Raw genomic sequence first — 21,437 nt, 5'->3', positions numbered from 1 at the left:
TTTGTTTGGTTTTTTTGCGGGAATTTCCAGAGCGACTGCCAACCTGTTAAGTGTGTTTCCAAAACAGCGTGAATCACTCACATCCCGATTTTCATTTGTTTCCTTTCATTTCATGCTCAGATATTCAGTCTGTGGAGTTACTGTTCATGCTGAGACACTATGATAATGTAATTTCCATTATTCATGGATACATTTTATTATTCAATTATAAGAGAGTCACCCAGTTGAGATGGGATTTTTTATTTATCATATTATTGTTTATGGATTGCTATTTAGATGTTTGAGCATAAAAGACTCATTTATTATATGACCTGAAATACTAAAAACTGGATGGTCTGTGGTTCAACATCCTGAAAGCAGAAAACAATTTGTTTATATCTTTGACAGAACAATCCAAACTCGAAGTCCACTCAGCAATTCTTGCAAGGATTTTCATCCATGGTCTGTCAGGGAGATGGATCTGTTCAGGTTTCCTCCAGAGCAGTTTTAGGACTTCTTCTCTATGCTGCATTGAAAGTACAACTTTGTTTGGTTCTAAAGGTGCTATGAATGAAGAATGTTCTGGTATAAAGCTCCAGGAAAAGCCAATAAGTTGATGTTGAGTTGGAGATGTTTTTGTCAAACGACTAAAGGATAAACTTTGATATAGAAAAATAGATTAGTATGAAGGCCACCTTTCGCAGCAATCAATATTGTTTTGCTTCTTTCCAGTTTTGTAGTTTACAGAAGTGTTTTATTGCCGTGCAGTAAAGCATAAATACAGTGCTCGTCTGCCTCTTTTGTTTTTTTGAAAACAACTTGAGAGCCACATAATCAGTGTTGTTGAATTTTAATATTACACTGCCGCAGAAAATCTATCTATTCGCCTTCCTCTTGATGAGCTTCACGCTCCTGTAGGTTATTGTGTTTCATCTGTTCAGGTGACTGTCACCGCTTGTGATAACTGCCCAGTCCTTCTGTTTGTTCTGAGCTGTTGCAGCAGCTGGGAACATAAAAGACATTAGTTCCTATGTGCCAGAGGAAGAATCTTCTGGAAAAGAAATTTACTACAAACCAGATTATTATCACCTCAAATATGAAAGCTGTCATGATCGGGATGCTCTTTGGATCGCATATCTTTTGGGTCGTTGTGGAATAAAGCAGTTTTTTTTATTTCCAAAAAAACAGATTAATGGTTGAGGTTCCAACCCTGAAACACTCTTCATGCTCTCAAGGTTGTAGTTTGTGATGAATCAGGAAATAGCAGGAAGAGTTAGCAATCGCAAAGATCGCTGACCGTAAATACAGGTTTAGAGGACGCTACGACATCTGCACAGCAGTCACTCAGAAAATCCAGCAACTCACTTCAAATTCCCTTTCTACCCGTGCATATCTAATTTCAAAATCATCATTATTGAAATGCAAAACACAGTTATAATACAGGAATTTTTATTGCCTGAGTTAGTCCCTATTTTCTAGAGCTCCTTAGCCCCTGAGACGGTTTGGTTCCGAATGAACACATGTTATCATCTCAATATCAGATTATAACTTTTATTATAACACGTCTCATCAGTGCTTCTTCTGTCTGAAGAATGGCACAACTTCAACAGTCTCGTCTAGTACCCAGAATTAGGGGGTTTGCAAACCACCCCCAGACAAAAGCACCATTGTGTAATCACCGGCAATTCATCTGAAATGACATGGTGACAGATGTTTTGGTGAGAGGAAGTGCAGCGTCTTTTTGCTAAGAGAGCACTTCCTCCACAGACGCCCAGCTGTGCTGGCAGCTGTATCTGCTGACAGCTAGCATGGTTTCTGTTTTGTGCTTAGCCTCGGCTTTCCGTGTGATCTCCTCATTTGGAAGATGCGGTTGCATTTGAGATATTTAGCTTGTGTTTCTACACAGATCAGCTCATATGTGACCTAAAGTTTTGCTGCAGACTCTCACCACTAGAAGTCTGTTTTAATGGAACGCAAGTGTTTCTTCTGTCCTCAGAAAAGAGGGTGTTCAGTTGTACTCTGGGATCAGGACCTTCTCCCTGCGTGTGCCTGTGTGAGTTCCCTCTGGGTACTTCCTCCCCGAGTCAAAAGACATGCACATTAATCTGTGACTGTGATCGACCGGCAACCTGTCCAGGGTGTCCCTGCCCTCACGCAGTGTCAGCAGAGATCAGACACCCCCGTGACCCAGTAAAGATAAGCGGTATGCTTAATGGAGGGACAGATTAACTTCAGCAAAAAAGAAATTAAATGCACTTATACCAACCTATGAACTTCCTCTGTGCCGCAAATCCCCCAGCCTAAGTGAGTGTGTAGGTTTGTCCCGACCCTCTGATATGATCTGCAGGGCTTCGTCTGTGGTGGAAGGCATCTGTTGCGACAGCGATGACTTTACAGTGAGGCTTACTGACTTTGGTTTGGTTGGGTTTGGACAGCGAAGCGATGTTGACGTACTTTTCTGAGGAAAACCTCGGTCATCATGGTAACATTAATAAAGTAACAGTTAACTCCTGGAATAATTGGGGCTAAAAGTCTCAGTGGGCTCATCCATCCACCCCACGCTCCTCCTAATGCGGGCGTTTTCACTTTAAAACTCTGTGACTTCACTTCCTCTGGCTGCTGAAGATTGCCGAAATATTAAACTTATTAAACTGTTTTGCCCAGACGACCTACAGGCCTGCTGTGTAATGGCAGTCAACTGTTAACGTGGGTGAAATGTCAGTGAAAGTGCTTCATTTTATTAACACTATTCACAGCAAGATAAAGAGCGCTAGCTATGATATGAGAGACATGCAGAAAGACTCTTTTTTCTTTTTTTCTTTTTTTTAAAGTATGGCTCCGCTTTATTTCTTTGCCTTCATCTCAACAGCAATTTTCAGAAAGGGGGGATTCCTTTGTAGAGCTTAAATTGAGTCTGAATAGTTGAGGCAAATCTGCGGAGGCCTTGAAAAAGCTGAGTCCTAACCCTGGCACATCCTTAAACATCTCTCCGATATTCTGGATCACATCCAAATAAGACACACTTGAGCTGCCTAATGTCATTCCATAATCAACATGATATATTAAATGTGACCAGTTATGCTAATGGGCCAATTTATTAAGTGGATTAATATACTAATTTGTGTATGTTTTATGTCAGTGCGATTGTCTTCATATAACATGCAGCGGTTAATAACAAGTCTGTTCCGTGCGGCAAAGAAGGAGAGAGTTAAGATTAACTTGAAAGAAATAAATGTTCCCTATCAATATGGAAATGTACACAGTGAGGTGCTCCAAAAGGAGCGGCGGAGATCCAATGACCTGCGTTGGGCGTTAAGTATGGCAGTCACAGGCATGAGAATGTGGCATTAGAAACGTCAAGCAGCAGGCAGGATGAAGTTGTGGATGTCTTTCAACTGAGATGGGTCAACTCACTGCATCCAATAATTACTAGCACCTATGTTGGATATACAAAAGTTCCATACTTGGTCAAATGATTCTTGTTTTTCTTTCCACTGTATTTAAATATATATTTCTCACAACAATAGCATATTGAAATCAGAGGAAAACAATGTACACTGATCCTTAGAAACTATTCCTGTGAGGGTCTCTTGTCACGACTTTGACCATCTAATACGACTTGGTTTTGTTTGTATGCAAGTTCAATAGACTTCAGTCAGGTTTCTTCTCCTTTGTGTCTGGCAGACGTTTCTTTTTTTTTTTTTTTTTTCATAGATGCACAATTAACCTTATGCGGCACAGTCAAACCAATAACTGTGAGATAAAGAATTTATTCACTGTCTACCGCGAGGCCAGCTCTTGGGGAAAGTGATTTCCCAAAGAATTTTCTGTTTGATTGGTAGATAGAAATTGTCATTTCTCCAACGGTTGGCCCCAATTCCCCCACTAACCTAAAGGGAGAGCAGGAATATAACAGATGGATGGATGGATGGATGGATGGATTTCCCTAATGATATACAGATCGTATAGTTTTTCTCATATCATCAGCTATATACTTCTCCTTTATTAGTCAGGGATATTGTATGCATAATTAAATGTTACATTTTCAAGCATGTTCCTTTTTTTAAGTATTATTTTGCTAAATCATTATTCCTCAGGTAGTTACAACGTGTTCCCCGTGCTGCATGTTCACTGAACATCCGGCTGGGAAAAAAGTGTTAACAGCTTAAAACACAAGTGTGTTTTAAATCTGACTCATTGAATATTGTGTATCACACACACACATTTGAGTTTATGTTCCTTTTATGCTCAGTGAACCGTACCTGCATGAGTTAAAGTTACAATGGCGGTTTTGTGCTTGGGTCTGACATCAGAGACTTAATTGACAAATTATCAAATTTGCAAACATTGTTTGATTAGTCTTTGCTATGCTGGATTAATTTTCAGATCAGTCGTTAGACGGGGACCGGGGTGGCACAGGGGGAATCTCATCACAAAGGCAACATTTGGCCCGGTACCAACTGGCAAATGAGCAAACATTTCTTAATCAAAACAGACAATTAAAATATCAAGAAGAGCGATTAAATGCACTGTTGGGTGAGCCCGCCTCGCCAGGTACAAGGTGCCAGTCAAGAATTAACTTTGAACTTCAACTTCTGAAACATTTGCGGGGAGGAAGACGCAGACGGATAGATGGACCTCGACATGGATTTGTTTGATCAAATAATCTTTACAAAGTCAAGAATAAACTCTGAACCTCAAGTGGGTTCAAGTTGAGTAATAACGTCATTTTTGAGTGCTCTGGCAGGGTTGTTAAACTGTAGTGAACACCAGCATGTAAAAGTTTCGGAGAAGCTCGTTTCATCTCCCCAAACCCCCGATATCAATCACAGGTCCCGACAGTTACAAGGATCTCAGTTCACTGGCTCACTAAATAATTAGTGCAGATTTCTTAGGATTTGTGAACCCCTCGCTTCCTCTGGACTTCAAAGAGCAACTTGCCATCTCCAACCTTCTCTCTGCCAGGCGGATATGAGCAGTGCATCCGTGCCACCAGATAGCAGATAAAGACGGGAATAGGCCCTTGTGTAAATTTGTTGGCCGCATGTTGTGATGACACAATTCACCGTTCGTGAGGCTGTTATCTGTTTCGTGCCGATATCTATCCAATGCATAAAATTTGATTACACTGAGCTTTGAACTTATGATGGCGTATTGTGTCTTCTCACTAAACTCCACAATTGCATTTTACCACTGAAGGAGACTCATCGGAAACACTCGCTGTTTTATGTGTTTCGACAATGCCTTGAGTCGAGTTGTGTCTCGATATTCACGCCTACGTGGTTGTAGCTCATCTGTTTTACCCCCCAGACCTCTAATTACATTTTGATATCCTCCACTGTCATTATTAGGGTCACACACACACATCCTATTTTTCATATTTGAAATATTTAGTGAATGTGTGAGCCAGTGAGGATGGCAAAAGCAGATGAGAAAAAGTTATTTTTCTGCCATGGTAGCAACAGCAGAGCCTAAGAGCTAAATCACTCTCACAGTTAATCTGCTATAAATCCTAACAGCCAAGCCAAATCCAGGCAGAGAAACTTTTGAAATCAAATGCAGAATTTCAATGATCTGCTAGCCAGGAAGACGGCGCTTCACCAGGATTCAACAACAAAACCCGAAGCGAAACAAGGAAGGTATTCCCTTTCCTGGGAGCACCACTATCTCATTTTATTCATGCTTTACTCTTCCACTGTTTCGGGGACATTAAAGGACTTCTGCTGAGATCACAAAGATGTTAACTGTGTGAGACCGGTGCACACACGGTGAAGAAGCAGAGGGATTTAGAGCGGGGAAAACATTAGGAAAGTCATTAAGGTAACTAGAGTTCAGCTGGTCAAACAGTGGAGCATTAATGAGCCTCTGATGTGTTTCTATGTTTGCAGCCTGCTTTGTTCTCAGCAGATGTTTCATGCTTTGGACTGTGGGCTGATCGCTGAGACAGACTGAGGGATCCTGCAGAGGCACAAACTTCAGTCGGAACTTTGTCTTTTACAAACTAAGAATGAATCCGTTTTGAAGAAACGCTCAATGAAATGCATTTTTTTTATAGGATACACACAATTAATAGAATTTATTATTATTATTATCATCACTGGTTGCATTTGTGTCTTTAAAATACTCCACATTTGCCTCCTTCGCCCCACAATAAGAAGGTCGCGGGTTTGATTCCCGGCCTGGGTCCTTTCTGTGCGGTTCTCCCTACGCTCTCCGGGTGCTCCGGTTTCCTCCCACCGTCCAAAGACATGCATGTCTAGGTTAACTGGAGACTCTAAATTGACTGTAGGTGTGAATGCGAGCGTGAGTGCATGTTTGTCTCTGTTTGTCTCTGTGTGTTGGCCCTGCGATGGACTGGCGACCTGCTCAGGGTGTACCTCGCCCGATGTGAGCTGGGATTGGCTCCAGCAGCGCCGCGACCCAGATACGGATAAAGCGGATGAAGATGAGTGAGTGAGGTCAAAAACGCTCATTTGATGGTAAATATGAACAGCCCGCAGCGGCTTTTATTAGCGCTAGCTTTGCACTGAGATTGCCGACAGGGAGGAAGGGCAAGTGGAAGCTCCCGCGTAGTGTAACTCCCCAAAGTAAATGGGAGTACAGGTTTACTCGGGGGAATTATGCTTTCCAAAATCAGGAGGTGGTCTCTAACTGGCATGAACATTAAGTGAGCTAGAAACAAAGAATGTTCGTGATAGTTGTCCATACAGTTAATCTGCTACATTCGATAACTTTTACAAGACCCTGCACTCCTGTTACCTCCAATTTTGTCTGTCATCCCGTTGTTTAACACATTGGCCTTTGTTGCTGTCGACGTCTTTTATCATATCTGTGAAAGAAGACTTTGAATTTCTCTATTTTCACCCCGAGGCGAAAACACACATGCTGCTAAAACAAAGGCAAAACCTCAGTGGACAGACATTGGCCTGGACAGGACTGGAATTACAGGAGGGCAGTGAATTTTCTGAAAAAGACAGGAGGTAATTTCAGTTGTAAATATGACTGGAGGGCAGGTGAAAAACTGCTCACATACACTCACCGCTGGATTAAAAGCACCGACCAGAGCATGTGATATTAAAAGCACCCCACCTTCCCCATCCAATAGGAGCTTAAGACAACAAAACCGTCAGGTTACTGGTTTCCCATCTCTGTGATAAGTTAAGCTACCCCCTGTTTGATATAGCTTTGTTTTTCCCTGCACCGTGTTTAACTCCGAGCTAGAAGGTGAATTAGTCTGTTGAGCTAAAATGTCATACTATTCACCTGAACATTAAAAAATTAAATCCTTTTTAGTGCTGATTTTTTTTGTGAATGAAACCTCAAAAAGGACTTTTAAACAAGTGATCAGCAGCTTTCTTATTTTCTATGAAAGATTATTATTTTGTATAAACACTATTCTTAGACAAAAAAAAAAAAAAAAAAAAAAAAAAAGGACACAAATAGCGTCACCCACAATACAACTTGTGGGGAAATTGTTGGGGTTTTAAAGACAGCTGGCACTTGTAAAGAGGTTTTCTCTGACTACATTTTTCTGCCTTTGATCCACCCAGGCAGCTGTCTACCAAACCCCAGATAGCACACTGTGACCAGTCCTTGGCTGCCAGTTTGTACTATATGAAAATTTGATCTAATACATCTTTGGGGAGCGCACACATTATTCATCACAACTCAGAATAACCACCCAGTGAGAAAATGAAGTGATTCTACTATCTCTTTTGTCATGCAGAGGATTTCTGTCTACCTTGGCACCAAATCTGAGAATTATAAACAGCCCACTGTGTGCTATGAGCTGCAATTGTACCCTTGGATTCATCAAAAAGTCACAATTATTCACGACTCAGAGCATGAGTGAGTTCCAGACTAAAAAATATTTTTGTCAGTCTGCACAGGATCTTTCAGTAGAGAGACTCCAGAGGAACCAATAAGTTGTCTGTGACAAAGGTTTGACAACGGGGGACTTGGACATTATATGGGCCACATTACAATCATTTATGATCGCAGGAGTCTCTACATATGAGCTAGTAGAAGGAAGGACCTTGACTTTTCCTTTATAGGCATTTAATTTATAGGCCATTTTAAATGTCGTGAAGTCCCAGGTTCTCTCTACAACTCTGCAGGGAAAGCCTGGCAGAGGCACATGGCTCTCATGATTGTTAACAATCATTACATAATCAGACTGATCTGATCGACTGCACTGTGCCCAGAATAATGGCGTCACACTTGGCCACATTGGCAGTAAACAACACACTGTGACCTGTGATGCCATTAAAATGCAACGCATGGCCGGACCACCCAAGCACCCGTATCCTCAAGTGTCACACAAGTCCCAGAAACAGCAAACAATGGTGTTGTTATCTAAGAGACAGACTGTTACGTCTCCTATCTGGAATCGGCCAGCGCCAACAACACCCCCTCTCGATCTCAAAAATGTTTTCCAATGCCTTAGGCCACTTGTGCCATTGCTGTGCCCGCAGTGCACTGACAGGATTAGCTCAGAGATGCAGAGCCTGTCCACACTCGCCATTAAAGTTCGTGCAGCTTCTGTTACGGTCTGACCATCTGCCAAAGAGCATCAAGATGGAAAGAGAGGCATCTCAATCTCTCACTGAGCCTTGGCTTTAAAAGAATCCATGAAAGCTTTGTTCTGCTGTACTGTACAAAATGGGTTATGACAATAACAATTTACCAATACACTTGGAGTTCAATCAAGTCATGGGAGTGAAGGAAGTCATGCTTCAGAACTCTAAAGCTGTTTGAAAAGTCAGGAGACCGAGCCTCATACTGTTGCCTTAGATTGATCATCAAAACGGAGGAAAAGGAAATATGATCTGGCGGAAACGTTACCAGCATGACTTCACTGCACACGCAGAGCAGACACTCTCATACATCATTAAAGCAAGTTAAGCATGTGCTAATAATCTAAATTACATTCTAACTGTTCTCATCTGTAACTGCTACAGTACATACTTTCAGGCAGCAGTAAGGGCCAATGAAAGATGAATGCAGCGTGCACGATGGAGGAAGCCTCATCAAATGAGCCTCCCTCCTGTTTGCCAGGAGATATAACAATGCCAGGAGGTGGCGTCTCCTACACATGTCAGAGGGATGACATATCTCAATGTGTGTGGGTCTACTGCACAATAAAGATTCTGCACATTGAGAGGGGAACAACAAAGACGGACGCAAAGACACAGATGGGTGTCGGCAGAGGTTTAAAGCTTAAAGCTCCAAGTGCAAAGAAGGGAGACGCAAAAAGGGGAGGTGTTGTTGTTGATGAGGCCGGAGCTGAGGGATAAAGATATGGCACCCAAACAACTGCGATATTCAGTGTTGAGAATTTCTTATTTTAAATTCCACCCAGTTTGCGGATATGTTTTACGCTGCACAAATACTCACACAGAGGTACGAGTCAGAGTCACCTTCCATACCAAGAGCTGTTGGTCAACTAAATGGAGGAGATTCAAGAGGGAAATATCATAAAATAGTAGTAATCAGCCCATTGTGAAAGTGCTTCAGTTACTAAATTGCTCCAATAAAGTCGCTTGCTATTCACTATACAAAATCGGGCACAGCTGGAAAGCACGCACATATATATAGACATCAGTGGAAGGAAGCCGGAGTACCCAGAGGGAGCAAAGGGAGAACCGACGGAGTCCACACAGAAAGGCCTGGAGCCTGGAAATCAGACCCAGAACCCTAACTGATGTACTGCAACACTGCCCGAGAACAAAGTCGTTCCTTTTTCACGAGGGTTGTTTTCCTGTTGTCCTTGTTGGTGTGCGTGTTCATGAATGTGGGTCTGTTCTGTGGAAACATTAGCCGCTCCATCTTCCATTCACACAGGATAGATGAAAGCAACCAACCTGAATTTCCTTCGCTGAAGAAACCACATTGTAGTGATCTTAGGTGAAGTGTAGAGGCTTTGAAGCAAGTCTCAAATATAGCTGTTCCATTAAGACAGGTAGCTATGTGTGTATCATATTTGATATATGCTGGGGGTGTTGACCTGACAGCTGAGTGCTTGGACACAAAAGCTTGCTGAGATGGACTCGTTCTTACATGTTATTTCACTTCTCTGTCCCATTTCCCGTCTCTCTTTGTACTGTCTCATAACTAAACCATAAAATGGCCAAAAAAATGACGTAGGATGTGTGAAATGTGTCTTCACTTCCCTACCATGTGACGGCTTACCACCTCATAAATGCTTTCATAGTTTTTGGCTTAACACTGATTGCTGCTGGCTGGTTGTACCAGTGAGAGCTTCACAAAGCAAAAAAGATACTTCTGCAGTCGGATGACACTTTGACTGCATCTCTCCCAGTAAAGTCGGAACCCAAAAGTGTGACGCTGTTATATATATATATATGTTTAGATATCAGTCATACGTTAAATTTTAATTATATTCACAGTGATTGCTATAAAGGTATGCTCAGAATATTGTTCTTTGTTCTTCAAAGAATGTTCTTCATTCTTTGTAATACACAATTTGTGTCTTATATTTTAGTCAATGGATCCTGCTCGTCAATGAAACCTCAAGAAATGAATTTTCTGCGAAACCACTTTTCCCCTTTTTTTTTTTTTTGAGTTTGTAAATTGGCCATTTTATTTATTTATTTATTATTAACCACAAAACAGCAGCCACGCCCCAATTCAGATCCTGCTTTATGAACTTTTTTCATCTAAGTGGGACCATAATTTAAAAAAAAAAAAAAAAAACAACTTTCCATTGTATTTAGGAAGATTTGAAACTATAGATAGAGATCATAACTGATCAGGAGTAAACAAAAACATTTAGATGTACATCGTTTTTCCTCATAGACAACCAGTGCAGTCGCCCCCTGACGATCATTAGATGGACTGCAATGGTGTTTGACTCCATTTATGTAAATGTGGTGGTTTTGTGATCTGAGCTTTAACTCACCATGAATAACAACAAGACAAAGAAAACAAACAAGACCAGGCCACATGTGGTTTAACTAAAACTGATCTGTAGACTGAAAGCACTTAACCTGGCATCAGAGCCTGGATGGACTCAGCGGGTCTTTACGACTTCTTCCTTTTGTGTGTCTTGGGGCTGTTTGTATCACCTGGCTGACGATGGAGGCAATCGGAGGCCTCAGTTATGGCAGAGGAAACGTTTGTTTTGGTCTGAGATATTCATGCGGTGCTTCACATCTACTGGGAGAGACGATTGTTGCTCCATTGTGTTTAGTTCAGTCGCATTATTGGCAGCTGAACTTGAGGGATTTTGTGGATTCCCTGCCTTCGAAAAGAGCTGGCATCCTACTGGAAGCTCAGAAAAACTCAGTAGCCCTAAGAAGGCTGGATCATAATATAAGTGGTGGAATGGGACAAATTCATCCATCTCGCTTGGTATTGCGAGGTGAGCCACAGGATTTGCGGATGTGTGTGACATTTGTACAGAAAGCCACAACAGCCACAACCCCAGGAAACTGCTTGTTAAAACCCAGTTTGCTCTTTAAAATAGCCCCATAAAGACATCTCAGAGGGTAAATGGTAATGGTGAGACTTCTGTCCGTGCTGGGAAGCCAGGACACCTGAGATCACCATGAAGATGATGATCTCGGGTGTCTAAATTGGTGCTATTTCCAGTGGCAGCGCAATATTCCTCACAAAACTTACAGCTTTATTGTCGCATCATCCAGATCTGCCCTTTACTGCCAACTACCATTACTGGCCGAGTAAACCCTCCATCCAGAGGCATTTCCTGTCAAAATCTGAAAGGCTTCGGTCACTTTCTTATCATTTCTTTGCTGCCTCTAGTGAAAAGTAATATTGACTCAAAAGGCTTTGCCTCCCTGTGGTGATTGAAGAAAGTGATTGTAATGAAAAGCAGAGCAGCTCCATTAACACAACTACCTGCTCAGCTGGCTCCATCTACGACCTGTTGTTAAGGGGTTTAATTGGCTCTGAGGTGGGTATAAAAAAAAAAGAGAAGAGGACACTTGAGACTTTGTCGAGTGTTGGTGTGGTGTGGGAAAATGGCTCACTGGGGAGATGATTCTGACCACCGGTCAGAGTGGTGCTATCAGAATATGGAGTCATTCTGAGAATGAGGATTGTATTATCTCTCTTGCCATTTCCTCGGAGTGTGTTATTTAATGAAACTGGAGCATACTCATACTCATCATTTGTTTTATATATATATATATATATATATATACACACCAAATATTAACGATACATTACTTGGTCCCCAGTTCGTATTCAAGTGGAGAATCAATTAGAGGATGCAGCCTTGAAAAACAGATCCTCTCATTCATTTGATGCGCCAACTGGAAATAGATTCTATCTTGTGGTTTCAAAGAGCTTTCACAGATAAAGTGAAGGCATTGTGGGAATAAAGGGATTGAAGTTGGATTGTAGAGGCCTACAGATGGCTGAGTATTCGAACTGCATGGTCTCTTTAGCATCCATGCTTTCCCAGACAAGGCTGTCAGTTACTGTTGCAATTAGTTTATAAATATGTTGTTGAATTTTTCTGTTTGCTTTGTGAACCGTTAAAAAAAGAGTTTCTCCAAGAAATGATGAAGTTGTCATGAGGCACCTTTCCTTAAAAAAAAAAAAAAGTGACGGAAAAAGTCAGTACTTCCAGTCTTTGGTGGCAGTGATGTTATCAGAGAATTTAGTTCAGTGCAAGCAGGAATGTCACAAAAACGTAAGTTGTAAATATGAGCTGCATTTAAAATGCTTCTTAAATACCAGCATGTAATCATTATTCACAAACACTAACAATGCACCATCAAATGTCACCAGCTGTAACTGAGTAACCGAAGCTGCCAAATTACATAGTAAATGCTCAACTACAGACCTCGAGTGAATTCTTTATAATGCAGGAGGCTGTTAAAAACTCTCCTGAGCATCACCCACTAATGCTGTTGTGCTGTGTAGATCATATTTTTCTACATCCGACAGTAAGATTTATTCATTTCGCCAAAACAGAAGCCTCTTCAAAGGAAATCGGCTCGTACATCAGAGTCCTATCGATGACAGAACGTAATCTGGTTTAAGGTTGTCTTTAAATCCATCTGCTGCACTGTGGCGATGAAAAGAAGAAGAAAAAAAAACACACACACACACACAACAGAAACAACAACAAAAACAACACCAGAAATTTCATCCGTAACCATCAAACAACACAATTAATGGCCATCCCCGACGCCGGAGCCTGTAATATACTGCCAAGTGAATCAGGCGCAGAGCTGAGGGTGAAAAACAAAAGTATAATCCCTCTGCTGCTAACGGTGTCACTCAAGGATTAGTGTGCCAAGGAAAAAAAAAAAAAAAAACACTAAGTACTACGTGGATAAATTAAAAGCTCTGAGCAACAATCCGTGTTTCCAGTCGCTTATTTAAAAATAATAATAATAATAAAAAAAAAAAAAAAAAAACATTGATTGTGCCACCGTGCTCGGAAGTGTTTGCGCAGCAAGTCTAATCTCAACTTCAGATATACGGATATCAGCCGGTGTGAGCCTCCGGGACCCGGTGGAAGCTTCAGGCAGCGATCAGAGGATATTCCACCGCGTTAAAGAGAGTTGGCCCGATGGATTGCTGGAAAAGAGTTGTGTGTCGCCTCAGCGGCGGTGAGGGCTCAACTCGGTGTCAGATGGAGAGCCAGACCGGGAGGAGGAGGAGGAGGGGGGGGGGGGGGGATCGGATGAGGGTGAAACAATTAGGGACAAAACACGCGAGCACATACTGTACGTAGCATAAAGGTGTGTTTTTACCTGTGTGTCCAGACGTAAACCTTCCAGGAGAATAATCCAAAGCGAGATTAGCGGACGCAAGCACTTTTCAACAAACTATTTATTCATGAAAATCTGGAGCTCCGGTGAAATCCACGGCGGGTGAAGCCGTATTTTCCGGCGAGTGCAGAGAGAGAGGGAGAGAGAGAGAGAGAGAGGGAGAGAGACAGAGAGAGAGGGAGAGAGAGAGAGAGAGAGAGAGAGAGAGAGAGAGAGAGAGAGACGTCCTCGGGAGAAGTTTGTATCTATAAACAGCCAAAGGGGAGGTGGTTAATCCTTTCCCAAAAATCAAAAAAAGAAAAAAAGAAAAAAATATGAAGAACGTGCAGTAGAGCCAGCAGAGGTGAAATAGAAGGGGGGGGGGAGGACAGAGATGTGGAGTTCAGCACCGCGGCACAGCGGACAGCTCCGACGGCGCAGCGATCTCACCTCGGCCGCTCTCCGGTCTCATGTGCGCCACCGAGGCGGGAGCCAGCAGCCCCAACCTCCCCCCCACCTCCCCCCACCTCCCCCACCTCCCCCACCGGCTCAGACAACAGAGGATTTACATACAGGGAGGGAGGGACCAACCACAGATGCCCCGTAGTAGGCAGCACAAGCGACAACAAGAGGAGGAGGAGGAGAGGCTGAATGTGGAGCGGTTCGGTCTCTCCGTGCCAAACGGAACTGTCCTTGACTGAGACGGGGAGGGGGGGAGGGAAAAAGGTTGGGGGGGGGGGGAGTTGAGTTTGTTTATGGATGTCCTACTCTCTCTCTCTCTCTCTCACACACACACACACACACACTCTGGTGTCTGGTGCTATCCACCGTTTCATTCAGCACTCCATCACACCGTTTGACCTCCTGGTCATCATCCTGGTGGAAGAATGATAAGCTGACATCAGCAATATTTTCAGGTTTAGATTATTATTATTATTATTATTGTTATTATCCGATTGCTCCTTTCTTTTCTGTATTTTACAGACTTTATTGATCCCTCTGTAAAGGAGAAATCCGTCTGTAATTAGAGGAGTAATCGATTCGGTAATAAGAAATGGTTTCAAGAAAAATGTTTTACTGTTGCTTTTGCTGGTATTGTTAACAAGCCAATTGTCAGTGAAGGGAAGTAGATTTGCTAACATACTGTACTTAACTACAAGTTTTAATCTGTATCTAACAGAGTTCAGATCCAAACATGTACAGTATAGATAACGCCAGCAAAAAGTAATCCTGTTTTTAGGTCAAAATTATCTTCATGTGTGCTGAAACATAAAAGGTCAAATCATCCTGTAAAAAAATAAAAAATGTAAATAAAATGTTAAAAAAAAAAAAAAAATCACAAAACATCATTGTATTTCCTTCATTCCTGGTCATAGTAAGAGTTGTAGAAGAAGTAGCAGTTATAGTAGTTTGTGTTGCACACAGATTTATAAGACAAGGAAACAACCTATGATGATATTCACATCTTTGAAAGGAGCAACACTGAAATATAGACGGACTCCAGTTTGCATTCGGGAGTTCCTGTAAATGCGTGGAACAGTCAGCAAGTGAAACTTAAATTCACTGTAATTATTTCTCACTGATGGATAACGATGTAATCAGTATTTCAGTATATCACTATAACTGCTCAAGGCAGAGCTCATTTTTACATATATTGTTGTAGATATAACTGACCAGTAACTCTAGCAATCAAAAATATATCATGAGCAAAGGTTATAACAGCAAGGAGACTGTTAGCAGGCTGGTATCTTCACATGGCACCAGACTTTATAAGTTTCATTCCACAACAGCAGCATGATCCACAACATGATCAGCAGGAACTTTATTAAGGTGAAATACCCTGAGTACCCTTCAGTAATGATAACAATGAACAAAAGAAGATGAAATGAGCTTCAGTCTCACCAAAATTGTAATTGTACGCTCACAGAGAGCTCTTCGGCTTTTTTGTTGGAGTTGCTCCTTTAATGTTTCAAATCTTTCACAAAACCTGAATTCGACTGATCCTATTTATGTGGCATGAATGTGTGACATTTACACGGCACCAAAAGTTGACTTTGTTTTTTGTGCAGATGCAGCTATTTATACATTTTATCATCATTTATTCATGTCAGTCTTTTTGTATTGTCTATTGCTTTGCCTAGTTTCTATACTATCCATCATTTTTCCTTTCTCTATTTACACTTCAAGACGTCAGCCCTGTTGATTTTGCGACGTACTTGTGGTGTTTTATTATTCTGTTAACAATGCATTCCACTGCACTATTTGCATATCTAGTTCTGTGTGTTTATATAATCCAGAAAAATTTTATTTTCTGCACCGGAGCTCATTCTGCAAGATGCTCAGCGTGCATTATCCACCAGAAAATAATGCTTCATGTTGGACTGTAAATTTGTCTACTCTCTCTTGCAGAATGGTCTGACACAACAATTTAACCTTTTGGGCACTTCATTAAAAAAATTCTGCATCTCCAGTTTCAAGCATCTGCTTGATCTGTCACATCCCAAATGAACTGATTCAAGTTCAGCTTCATGGCAGCAGGAAGAAACAGAGAGGGAGGGATGGGGGGCTTAAGAGGCAGATTTGTGTGACTGAACATACCAAAACACCTTCGCTGTGTCTCAAACAAATCACTAGTTCAGAATAAATGACGTTGCCCAGGGAATAAGATATTTTCTGGGTTGTCCAACTACAAGAAGTGTTTCAGCTACAAAGCAAAACAAACAAAACAAAAAAACGCATCCTCCCTCCAATCACAACACTTAGACCTCATTACATTTTCACTAAAGCAGTATGTTAATCACTCTGTGAAGTTTATTCATTAGTTTTTACAATGCTCTTAAGAAAAGTGGAGATTTGTTGTTGAGAATTAGTAATTTCTCCATTGACAGTGCGCTCACACTAGCAGATCAGGCCTCTGTTCCAAAATGCTACAGTAAAAATGTTTCAGTTAGAATTAGAATTAGAACAATTAGACCTGTGAAGGCCAATAAGTGTCTAATGTCTAATAAATCAATAAAGTGAACTAAGTCTTCAGTGTATGGCCAGACGGTGGCCACTCTCATCGTAGAACAAAGGCATGTCTATTATTTTTCAGAAATAAGTGAAGTATACAGATCTTGTGCTCAGTTCATTTTTACAGATGCTCAAATATAAACGACTGCAGCATCAATGCCGCTACTGACTGATTGTGAAAAACAGAACTGTGCAATAATTTAGGAAAGACCGGTAACCTGTGGCGAAGAAGTGCAAAAGTGTGGAAATTTCATCCCACTGAGAAAAGCGTGCGAGATGGAATTTAAAGTTCCGGAACAGACACATTTTTGTCAAACTCCCTCTTTGGCTGAGTAACCCAGCGTCTCAAATTTGTGTCACCTTTCAAAAGTCACCATCTTCTCCCTTCCTTTGTCAAACCCCCTTAAATCACTGTCTACACATCCATTCATTCTCTCATCAAGCCTTTCCCACCCTCCACTCTCCCAGTTCAATCATGTACACGTCTCTTCTGTCTCCCCTTTTTCAGGTGCCATCTGTTCTGCCAAGTGAGTTAGACCTCCTAACTAAACAGTGAAATAGGTTGTTATCCCCCAGTGCCTTCTGAAATAGAAAAATACCAAAAATTAGTGTACATAAGTGGATTTTTGTAAACATGGAAGAATCAGTCCAGCTGGACCTTCTGTTCAGGCTGAACACACAAAACTGCAAGGAGCGATGTCCTCACATGCAGTTACAGAGCACACACACACACACAGATACAGCGCGGGGTGAGCTGCTAGCCGCCGTGCACGCTGAGATATCAGCTCTACCACATCTCATCCCCGGGCCAGGCTGGTGTCTCTATAGAAGGTTTGACGCCTCCGTTGGAGATGCTTCGGCCAGTGATTGTTTGTTTTTTAAAAACGCATCCGCTTCAGCTCGTTCATCCCCTCAGCGTAGCTGCAGTGTTTCCGCTACAACAGCACAGCTGGACAGGTAATGGGTCTGTTTACACCGGCTGAGCTCCAAAAAGTGAAAATTACCAAGTTCAGCCAGGTGTTGTGGTTATATCAACGGTGATTAGACCTGGCAGAGCCTGCTGCAGAGTCAGTTGACCCGGGTCTGCTCCTCTTGCTGATTGCACACTTTTCCGCAGCTGACAAAAGGCAGATGTTAACGGGTCTTCAGGGTGTTTTGAACAGTGGAAAAGCAGTTTATGTGTCAGTCATGAAGGCTCCTATGAGCCCCATGTCGCCGGTCACATGCGGTTAAGCTTTGGTCAAGTGTAGACACAACGGAAGCAGATTGTGGCCTTTTGGTACAGCTCCTCCTGAGGATTGGTGTGTGGCACTTATTCTTTGCATTCTCATCTGTGGGACAGAGGGTGATACCTATTTGCCGTCAAGGGTTGTTTTACTATTTAGTATTTAGAAACGTGTTGTTTTCTAGTCAGGCCTGTTTCCTTGGCTAACACAAAGCTTCAGATGATTAACATATGCTTCCTCCGGGAAGCCTCAAATCAGCCTCACCTGATGCTATTTTTTTGATTTCATGCAATTTTCTAGATCCAAGATCCAAGTTGAAGAAAAAAATAAAAAAAAATTGAAAGAGAAAACATCAAATTAATCTCCCTGCCGCCCACGTTGTTCCAATGATAAGTCATCTCTGACACATACGCTGTGGAGAAAACGCGATAATAGAGATTGAGCACAAGAGATGTCGTTAGATATCCAACATGTTTTCATGTACACTCTGAAAATGAGTCATGAGCTTCAGGCCGCATGTGTAAATGTATACTGTCAATCACATCACCATAATCAAACATGATGCACACGCTGCCACTTCTTCAGCACATATGCCAAATGTGTTGTTGTTCCAGCAAAATAAACTTATAGCATGATTCATTAAGGCAAATAAGGGAGAGCTCTCCCTCGACATTCCCGCCGTGAATCCAGAGATTATGTTGCCACATCTGTGCTTATAAACAACCGGTGTGTATATGTCACATGAAATTGCTGTAATTTATCATGTGATGCAATTAATGACCTGCCTGCTAAATAAGAAAGCGAGGAAAGAGTTGTCTCCACAAGTGAAATATTGTATGTTGCATTGTTTTATTATTCAAAGCTGGGAGTTAATTGAGTGTGTGTGTGTGTGTGTGCGTCTGAGTTTCTTCTCTGCTGTGGTGGTGAGTAAAGTGGTCTGTGGGGGTGCACCTGAGTTTGAAAGAGACTTTATTCACACAGCAGAGTGGGAAAAAGTACACTCTGTCTTTGTATGCTGACTTTGTATGTGTGTATAGAGACAAAGAAGGACCGTGTGTGTGTTTTGGAGACTGTAATGGATTGTGACACATTGTATGGGGACTGCAAGCAGGAACGCGCTCACACAGATGTGAAATGTGACCAGTCTCGCATCCCATTATCCGTTAAACTACATGGTGTCGTGCGCGGCTCCAGATTGCGATGTCAACCGAGTGTACATTCAGTGTGACTGCTGCATTAGGACTAAACATATGGCTCCCTCTTTTCATTCTGCTGGAAGAGCAGGACTTTAGTTGGGATCCATCTTCCTCTAGCAGGAGCGCTTCCTTTTGACCTCTCTGAATAAATGCAGCGGGTGTGCATTCTCTCTGAAACAGAAAAAAAAAAGAAGTTGTTTCGGCGCTCCAGCTTTTAAGTTGAGATTATCAGTGCTGGAAAAAAGAGGGATGTCTTTTGTTGCAGACTAATTAGAATAAACCTTAGAGACCCCCCCCCCCCCTCTTAAATCATCCGTTTACAAAATAGCCAGAAAGGGAGCCTGGAACTCAGCTCCAAAGATGGTGGAGAAAAAGTACAAATTTAATTAATGCACAGCTGATGAGTCATTTATCACACTGGTTCATATAAACGAGCTTTTTTCTGTTTTCTTGATAAATATACGCTGGTGTCAGCTTCATAAATGTGCAGCTCCGCAGCTCAGTTTCATGTCATGAACTGAGTCTTTTAGGTTCTTAAGCGTTTGTCAAACAAAACAAACAATTCCAAGCCGACACCTTCTGCGCTGGGTATTTTTCACCCTGTCATGCACGGAAATTGGCATTATCAGATAAACGCAGCGTCTTTGTTTCCACAGAAAGCAGGACAGTGGCACACTGCGGCTCCTGACAAATAAAGCTCTGATTAGGGTAAAAAAAAAAAAAACAATTTACAGGCTAGTTAACTAAAAAAAACTATTGGTGGCGTCTAAAACTGGACCTTTTTCACCACATTTCATGTTTTTGTATCGAATGCGAATCAGTTTTCAGTCTGAACATCCACCACAGTGACCAATTGATCAGAATAATCATAGAAATGTCGCTTAATGAATCTTTCAACAAACATGAAAAATGTTTGAATGCCAGTGTGTGATATTCTGTCTGATTTGTGTTTTCTAGTTGGGTTCCATTCCACGTTTTATTTTGGTAGTCATGAGTAATTTATCTAATTATACTTCCTGTTGTTGCCCAACAAATATTCCCAGACCTGGTTACCGCTCAGGTTGTCATCGTCACTTTGGTGTGTTTGTGCTCTTCGGTCTTTGTTCTTTCGTGTTTGCTCTCTTGGTTTTTAACTCCACCTGGATTTATGGACTTTCTATGTTGCGCTTTTCTCCTGGACGGATTTGTTTGCCTTGGCTGACTGCCTTCCCGTGTGTGACCCCTGAACTGACAAGTGAACATTTTATCTTTACAGACTTCCTTTTATGTGCTGTGGTGCTGTGCTCAGGTTGGTCCAGAATCGTCACACAGTGCTCGTTTAATACAGACGCTGTTGCTCAGGCTGTAATGATAACATCAGATTGGCAGATGCCAGGCCCTGATGACCTGTCGTTTTTGTATGATTCTCTACAGTTGATTAAAGACTATAATTCATTCTTCAAAACACAAAATAAGCAGTTAGAGATTAATTTGACTGACAGCATTGCTATATTTCTACTTTTTTAATTTGATATTGCATGTCGTCCTTATTGTGAAGAAATTTTTGTCTACAATAAGGGAGTAGTGAAATCTGATATTGTGGCAGCTCTGCTATTATTATCACACATGGCCTCGGCCAGGCACACTGTAATGAAGAGCAATGTATCTCGGTGACAATTGAAATAAAAAAGCATCCTGACGGTGGAGCTGGAGTTGGGGTTAGACTAGGGCTCCACAACTAAACAAAATATAATCAAAATCGCATCATAGCTAGGTGCAATATCCTAGTGTTGCACAGGACTTGAAATTTTTGGACGAGGGCAAAATATGTCAAATATTGTTATGTATTGTTGGCACCGTAAGTGTCATGGAAATGCAGAGATGGCCCGGCCTACAAATCATCTCCAGGCCTGAGGTGACAATGCATGTTTGGTATGAGACCCAACAAAAACCAGATCGTCATTATTTTTTGTGAAAATAACATGCAAAAACCATCATATAAACTAAAAACAGCTACTGATGAGTTCAATATTCAATTAACTCAATAACTGCTTTTGTCTTGTTAAAGAATAAGGCATTTAGAAAAAAAGGCAGGTGTTAAATGGACAACAAATCGGCTTGCTTTTCATAAAAATCCAAATTATTGGTTCTTAAATTGCCACACTATTACTTGTTAAAACTAAAGCGGGTCACCTTTCCAGCATGATGCTGTAAAACCAGCAGCACAGCAGCTGCACTGAGCTCACGGATGACACAACGAGCTGCAGTACCTTTTTAAAGAGTCAGCAACTGTAGTC

General features: G+C 41.7%; 1 protein-coding gene across 1 annotated transcript in view; it reads right to left on the bottom strand.

Moving 5' to 3' along the window:
* fstl5 (follistatin-like 5) overlaps window positions 1-13,859 on the bottom strand; it is a 145,545-nt gene extending 131,686 nt beyond the window's left edge. Inside the window, exon 1 of the mRNA XM_029512772.1 lies at window positions 13,731-13,859. The gene's annotated coding sequence lies outside the window, so the exon portion shown is untranslated. The remainder of the gene's footprint in view (window positions 1-13,730) is intronic.
* Between the last annotated feature and the right edge of the window lie 7,578 nt (window positions 13,860-21,437).

This window comes from Echeneis naucrates, chromosome 10, assembly GCF_900963305.1.
Source record: "Echeneis naucrates chromosome 10, fEcheNa1.1, whole genome shotgun sequence".
Classification (NCBI taxonomy): domain Eukaryota; kingdom Metazoa; phylum Chordata; class Actinopteri; order Carangiformes; family Echeneidae; genus Echeneis; species Echeneis naucrates.
The sequence above is the reverse complement of the archived record's forward strand: the minus strand, read 5'-3'. Positions and strand labels throughout refer to the sequence as shown.